The sequence below is a fragment of the Gopherus flavomarginatus genome, chromosome 9 (genome assembly GCF_025201925.1).
Source record: "Gopherus flavomarginatus isolate rGopFla2 chromosome 9, rGopFla2.mat.asm, whole genome shotgun sequence".
In the NCBI taxonomy this organism is placed as follows: domain Eukaryota; kingdom Metazoa; phylum Chordata; order Testudines; family Testudinidae; genus Gopherus; species Gopherus flavomarginatus.
In genome coordinates, this window is record NC_066625.1 from 44,358,094 (window position 1) to 44,365,926 (window position 7,833).

The window sequence follows — 7,833 nt, forward strand, 5'->3', positions numbered from 1 at the left end:
TTCTTTGTTTCAGTCTTCATGGCTGAGGATGTTGGTGAGATTCCCAAACCTTTTGTGAGTGACCAATCTGTGGCAATTCCTCAGATTCAAGTGTCACTAGAGGAGGTTTTTTAACTAATTGATAAACTTAACTGAAACAAGTCACCAGAACCAGATGGTATTTACCCAAGAGTTCTGAAGGAACTCAAATGTGAAATTGGGGAATTATTAGCTATGGTTTGTAACCTGTCCTTTAAGCCGGCTTCTGTACCCAATGACTGGAAGATTGCTAATGTAACACCAATATTTAAAAGGGCTCTAGAGGCGATCCTGGCGGTTACAGACCAGTAAGTCTAATATCTGTACCAGGCAAATTAGTTGTAACAATAGTAAAGAATAAAATTGTCAGGAACATAGAACAAAAATTGTTGAGCAAAAGTCAACATGGTTTCTGTAAAGGGAAATCATGTCACACTAATCTATTAGAGTTCTTTGAAAGTGTCAACAAACATGTGGACAAGGGGATTCAGTGGACATAGTGTACTTAGATTTCCAGAAAGCCTTTGACAAGGTACCTCACCAAAGGCTCTTACGTAAATTATGTTATCATGGGATAAGAGGGAAGATCTTTTCATGGATTGAGAACTGGTTAAAAGACAGGGAACAAAGGGTAGGAATAAATGGTAAACTTTCAGAATGGAGAGGAGTAACTAGTGGTGTTCCCCAAGGGTCACTCCTTGGACCAATCCTATTCAACTTATTCATAAATGATCTGGAGAAAGGAGTAAACAGTGAGGTGAGGTGGCAAAGTTTGCAGATGATACTTGTGACGATGCCGTTCTGGTGGGACCCAACTAAGAGTGCCAATTCAGGACAAATCACTTAAAACAAGGCAGTTACAGCCCAAGGCTGGGATTTTTCCACCTCTAAGGCAAACCAAACCAGCCAGACAAAGAGGATGTTGGTTTCACCCCACTGGTTAATCACAGGTCACACAAGCAATTCCCTTAGACACTCCAGTCTTCCAATATCACCACCAGTGCACTCGTCCTGGGGATGAATGGTTATGAAAACCAACACCCCAATAAAAGAAAAAGGTTCTCTCGATCCCAAAGAATCAAGCCCCAGACCCAGGTCAATATACACATCAGATCTTACCCACAAATCACGCTGTTGCCAGTCCTTTAGAATCTAAAATCTAAAGGTTTATTCATAAAAGGAAAAAGACAGAGAGGAGAGCTAGAATTGGTTAAATGGAATCAATTACATGTAGTAATGGCAAAGTTCTTAGTTCAGGCTTGTAGCAGTGATGGAGTAAACTGCAGGTTCAAATCAAGTCTCTGGAGTACATCCCCCTCTGGGATGGGTCAGTCAGTCCTTTGTTCAGAGCTTCAGTTTGTAGCAAAGTTCCTCCAGAGGTAAGAAGCAGGATTGAAAACAAGACGGAGATGAGGCATCAGCCTTTTATAGGCTTTTCCAGGTGTAAGAACACTTCTTTGTTCTTACTGTGGAAAATTACAGCAAAATGGAGTCTGGAGTCACATGGGCAAGTCCCTGCATACTTTGAGTTACAAGGCATATCTGCCTTCTCTCAATGGGTCAGTTGAATAGCTGATGGCCCTTAATAAGCCATCAAGCATGCTAGGCAGAGCAAATACCAACTTGTCTGGGATGTCTCCCAGAAGCACAGAACTTCGAAATACAGACAGTATAGAGCCAGTACTCATAACTTCAACTACAAAATGATACATACATATAGACACCATAATTATAACCAGCAACCCATAACCTGGTCTTGGACTCTTTATATGACCCCCTTTACATAAGATTTGGTGCCACTACAGGGCCTTGGTTGCAACCATGTTCTATATGGTCCCAGATTATATCAATAACGTCACAACATTAACTGCTCAAGATAGTTAAGACCAAAGCAAACTGTGAAGAACTTCAAAAAGATCTCACAAAACTAAGTGACTTGGCAACAAAATGGCAAATGTGTATAAATGTAAAGTAATGCACATTGGAAAAAATAACCCCAACTATACATACAATATGATGGGGGCAAAATTAGGCTAATCAGGAAAAAGATCTTTTTGTCATTGTGGATAGTTCTCTGAAGACATTCAGCAGTGTGCAGCAGAAGTCAAAAAAGCAAACAGGATGTTAGGAATTATTTAAAAAGGGATAGACAGTAATACAGAGAATATCTTATTGCCCTTATATAAATCAATGGAAATAACTAATTTAGACCCCATCATTCTGTATGTATAGTTGGGATTATGTTTTCCAATGGGCTGCACTATGTGTTATCCTGACATCTAGTACTGCTGATATCCTGCGTTCAGTAATATCCCTGCCCTTCCTGTTCCCTTTCTCCACTGAACCCCACTCTTATGTTTCCAGCTTCCCCAGGACTCTCTCTTTGTCTCTGGACCTCTCTGTCAGCAAGAAGCAGTGCCAGGGAGACTGATTTCTGGGACGTGGATTTACTTTGTGTGTTTTAGGAGACTTTTTGAAATTGAGTGTCTGTGACATAAAGCACAGTACGATCTGGACTGTTGAAAAGCTCTGTCCCCTCAGTTCCCCAAGCTGGGGTGCCTTTTACACTGCTCTGCTGTGAGAGCAGCCACTCCTGGGCAGTTCACATGCAGTCTCCAGCATGTAACTCACTTCTAGCTACACAGTTTTCAGTGCTGCTAGTCAGTGACTCACAAATTACAGTATCTCACAGGAGAACCCCAGAAAATTCTCTGCTCCCATACTTCCCCCAGAAATGTGCATCTTGCACTGTCCAGCACACTCCTGAAGAATGGGAGCTCTTATGAAATCTGTTGTTTCATCAGTGTAAAGTGACATGCAGCAGCCTTGTTATTCCAAATGGAGTTTCCAACACACTTTAATCCAAACACACTGGTTTGATTAAGAAAAGGAAACAAAATTATTAACTACTGACAAAAAGATTTTAAGTGATTACAAGTAATGAGGCATAAAAGTCAGAATTGTTTATGAAAGAAAAGCAAGATAAAACACAAACTAATGTTTAACTTAACAAACCAAAAGGAATTTAAAACAAATGTTTCTCTCACCATCTGCTGAGACAGGCTGGTTTTCCTTTCAGCCAGGACTCCCCCTAACCTGCCCCTGCCGCCCACATTCAGTTCTTCAGGAGTTATCATGAGCAGAGGAAAAGGGGAGAGAGAGAGTCCCATGTATTTTCCTCACCTCTTTTTATAATTCAGTCCTTTGTACTAGAAACCACTTCAGTTCCCAGCTGAGTTATGGTGACAGGCTGTCATAGATACGAGCTTGAAGTGTCCCTGTGTTGGAATGTAAATGTCATCTTCACACCTTCCCCCTCCTGGAGAATGGCTGTTTGACCAGCTGTTTGCCTTGCTGTCTCTGAGGAACTTAGGGTTAGGGATGCAGCTTTTTCAGTAACATCATACTGTAAAATCTCATAACTTTACATACAATGTTGCTACACATTTTAACAGGAGGATATTCAGTAGATTATGTCTTTTCAAATGGTACCTCACAAGCCATACAGTGATAAATGAAGGGGAGGGGAGGGATCTCCCTTTTATAAACACCCAGCCAGCCAGTTGGCTGTAAAATCCCTGTTGTTGCAAGTTCTCTGCTTGCTTTACCTTTAAAGGATTAACAAGCCAACAGAGTTTTGTTTTGTTTTTTAAAAGGTATTGGGAACCTGACCAAAAGAGCCAATGGAAAGGCTAGAACTTTGTTAAATGGGAAAGTAACTTTCCCTTTGTCTGTTCTCCAGAGGAGACATGGAGTAGCAATGCTGTGTAAGGCTTGAAGCAGGTATGAAAATTCATTTTTCATACCTAGAAGAAATGATTTGGATAGGGAATGTTTGGACAGACACAATCAGGTTTTTTTTTTATTTTGGCTTTCGGATCTCCTTTGTGCTGTCTCAGATGCTTTTGTTTGCTTGTAAGCTTTAAGCTGAACCCCCAAGAAAGCTATAAGCAAAAAGCCTAAGTTCCAGATGTATTGTTTTCCTTTTCAATTTTAATAAAAAATTTACCTCTTTTAAGAACAGGATTGGATTTTTGGTGTCCTAAGAAGTTTGTGTGTGTTGTTGGATTAGCTGGTAGCCACAGCTAATTTCCTTTCTTTTCTTTCTCAGCTCTTTCCTGGAGGGGAGGTGAAAGGGCTTGAGGATGCCCCCAGAGGGAAGAATTCTCAAGTGCTCCTTCCTGGGTCCAAGGGTTTGGGGTTTTTTTGCATTTGGGTGGTGGCAGCATTTACCAAGCCAACATCAGAGAAAAGCTGTAACTTTGGGGGTTTAATTCAAGGCTAGAGTGGCACAAATTAATTTGTAGAATCCTGTCTGGCCCCCCCCCCTTTCTGCACTCGGTGTGATAGAGTGGTGATTCAGCCCTGACACATACTATGAACAAAATTGATCATAATTTTCTAAAAGGGTGAACATAGGGGAACAGACTTGCACAGTGTGTGTCTGTGTGTTCCCAACATATATGTGGGTATTACAGTCCCTCACAAGCAGAGTGTTCGGCATCTTCAAACACCTGAGGAATCGGTCCTGGGAATTCACTGGTTTATTAAGTGACACTATATGGAATTGAGAGACACTTTATATTATTATTTTATTATAAATACTGTTGCAAATTGCCGGTACTGTTATGCTGGGTCTCACGCTTTCTCTTCTTTGGGGAAGGTTCAGGGTGCCATTGCTTGCCTCTGAATCGGTATTTTAATTACCCCCCTAGTGTCCTTGAGGAGGGAAGTGGAGAGGGAGGGACCTGGGCCCACCCTCTTCTCCAGGTCCCAGCCCAGGGGCCCTGAGGTTAGTGGTGAACCACTTGAACTGGCGGTTCCTTCCCCTGGGCTACTTCTTGCTCCTGCCCTTCAGCTTGTGGGTGCTTCCTGCCCTCCCTCTTTACAAGCCAAGTGCCCCTTATCTAGGGTCTTGGACTTCTTAGCCCACTGCAGCACTTCTCCAAACTTTCCTCTGCTTCCCTTCAAACTGTTCTCTGCTCCAGTACCAATCCTTTCTGCTCCAACTCCTTCCCTGTCTGATTGGAGCAGGGGTCTTTATCAGGTGGCTGACTGCAGGTGCTCCAATTGGCTTCAGGAGCTCTAGTTAATCTATAGCAAACTTTCTTCCCTCTACAGGGAATAAGGCTCCCTTCTAACCCTGTCCTGCTGCCCTCTGGCCACGCTGTATTACACTGTGTACTGAGATCTCCAAGGCTTTTTCCATGCCATGTGCTGTGAAGCTTGTGTTTGGGACACAGGAAGTAGAAGCCACTTGGCAAAGGGAATATAAAGTGCAGCTGCATCATCTCCATTTTGTCTTCAATCCCCCTTCCTACCTCTAGAGCAACTTCTCTACAAACTGAAGGCTTGAACAAAGGACTGAATAATGTGGATGTGTACCAGGGAGCCTTTCAAGCCAGAAACTCACCAATACTGCTAAGAACCAGATGTATAGATTTCTGAATGTGTCTGACTGCTTTCCCATTTAACAACTCCCTTTTTCTTTCTTTCTTTTATAATAAACCTTTAGTTTAGATGCTTTCTTGCTTATAAACCTTTAGGTGCTAAGGATTGGCTGGCATCATAGTATTTTGGGTAAGATCCAAACCCATAATGACCTGGTAATGTGGCTGACTCTGGGGTCAGAAGAACACTTTGTTTATGTGAGCAGAGTTTTTAAATAACCTCTCATTGTGCTGGACCTAGGTGCTGATTGGGAGTCAGAGAACTAGAATGCAATAAAGGGGGCCGTGTGATTTCTTTTTTCAATTTCTCGATAACCAGTGTGGGGGATCAGAAGCACAGTTTGTGACTGGTTGGTGAGTTTAACTTCCGTGTTAACCACCAGTTTGGGGAGCCTCTGCTCTCCTTTTTTCAGCCTGCCCTGGTCTTGGCATTTTCAGTGAGGACTAGCCCAGGCACACCAGGTCTCACTAAGTATTAAAGTTAAATTAATAGACTGTTTTTTTATGACAAAGTTTGATGAAATCAACAGAACTCCTTTGTCTTCTTTCATCTGAGCAGGTTTTCCAGTTTCCAAACCTGATGTGATCGCCCAGCTGGAACAAGGGGAAGAGCCATGGGTCTCAGACCTGCAAGGTTCAGAGGGAAAACAGACCCTGAGATCTCCCTGCAGAGGTGAGGAAACATTAAACCAACTCTGAGTGTGAAAGTGCCTGAAGAAAACCTCTGGGATGCCCTACAAAGCCCTTGAGAGGTCTCTCAGTTCATTATTGTTGCCAGCAGGGGTCATATCCTCAGGGTAACTATAGCTCATGGCTTCCTGTAGATTCTAGCAGACACAAGGCAGTAGCTTCCTCTCTTCCCCTTGAGAATTTGGATGGGATTTAAAAGCCAAATTGATCCCCTCCTCTCTCCTGTTTTGGGGAAGAGTATGGGGGAGTTCAGTTTGTGATTTTTATTTGACCTCCCTCCAGCACTTAGTTTGTTTTGGCTTTTCACTTTTCATCCCTGTTTGAGGTTTCTGTCTTTTTCACAGCAGGTGATGCAATGACATATGAGAAAGAGGAGCAGAATTCTCAGCAGAAAAATGCTCAGCAACTGGATAAACACAGAGCATTATTGCAAAGCAAAAATCAATGTGTCCAGGAGTCATGAGAAGGAAAAATCCTGTGAGATTCAGCACAGACCAGAAAGAGAGCAAGGAAACCAGCCAAGGGAGAAATTGGGTAAACATATTTCCTCTCAGGGAACTCAGAAGGACCTCAAGGAAACCACAACAAAGCAGGAAATCATCATTGGAAAGAGAAAAAATACATGCACAGAGTGTGGAAAAAACATATGTGAGTACTCAGCCCTTCTTAATCAGAGAATCGACACAGGTAACTGGCCCTATGAATGCTGTGAGCATGGGAAAAAACTTCACTCACAGATCATCCCTTTCTGTTCATCGGAGAATCCACACAGGGGACAGGCCCTATGAATGCAGTGAGTGTGGGAAAAGGTTCATTGAAAGATCAGCCCTTTCTCAACATCAGAGAATCCACACAGGGGAGAGGTCCTATGAATGCAGTGTGTGTGGGAAAAGGTTCATTGAAAGATCAGCCGTTTCTAAACATCAGAGAATCCACACAGGGGAGAGGCCCTATGAATGCTGTGAGTGTGGGAAAACATTCACTAGCAGCTCAGCCCTTTCTGTTCATCAGAGAATCCACACAGGGAACAGGCCCTACGAATGCAATGATTGTGGGAAAAACTTCACTAGCAGCTCAGACCTTTCTAAACATCAGAAAATCCACACTGGGGAAAGGCCTTATGAATGCAGTGAGTGTGGGAAAATTTTCACTTACAGATCAGGCCTTTCTCAACATCAGAGAATCCACACAGGGGAGAGGCTCTATGAATGCAGTGAGTGTGGGAAAAGCTTCATTGAAAGATCAGCCCTTTCTAAACATCAGGGAATCCACACAGGGGAGAGGCCCTACGAATGCAATGAGTGTGGGAAAAACTTCACTAGCAGCTCAGACCTTTCTAAACATCAGAGAACCCACAGAGGGGAAAGGCCCTATGAATTTCGTGAGTGTGGGAAAAGCTTCAATCAAATATCAGCCCTTTCTCAACATCAGAGAATCCACACAGGGGAGAGGCCCTTTGAATGCTGTGAGTGTGGGAAAACTCACTAGCAGCTCAGCCCTTTCTAAATATCAGAGAATCCACATGGGGGAAAGGCCCTATGAATGCTGTGAGTGTGGGAAAACCTTCACTAGCAGCTCAGCCCTTTCTAATCATCAGAGAATCCACATGGGGGAAAGACCCTATGAATGCCTTGAGTGTGGGAAAATTTTCACTTACAGATCAGGCCTTTCTAGA

At 43.0% G+C, this 7,833-nt stretch overlaps 1 long non-coding RNA gene across 1 annotated transcript; it reads left to right on the forward strand.

The window, feature by feature from the left end:
- The first annotated feature begins 5,233 nt into the window (after positions 1-5,233).
- LOC127058460 (uncharacterized) lies at positions 5,234-6,803 on the forward strand. Its single transcript, XR_007776376.1, has 2 exons — positions 5,234-6,141; positions 6,503-6,803. It is a non-coding gene; the product is annotated as an uncharacterized LOC127058460 (long non-coding RNA).
- Positions 6,804-7,833: the final 1,030 nt, after the last annotated feature.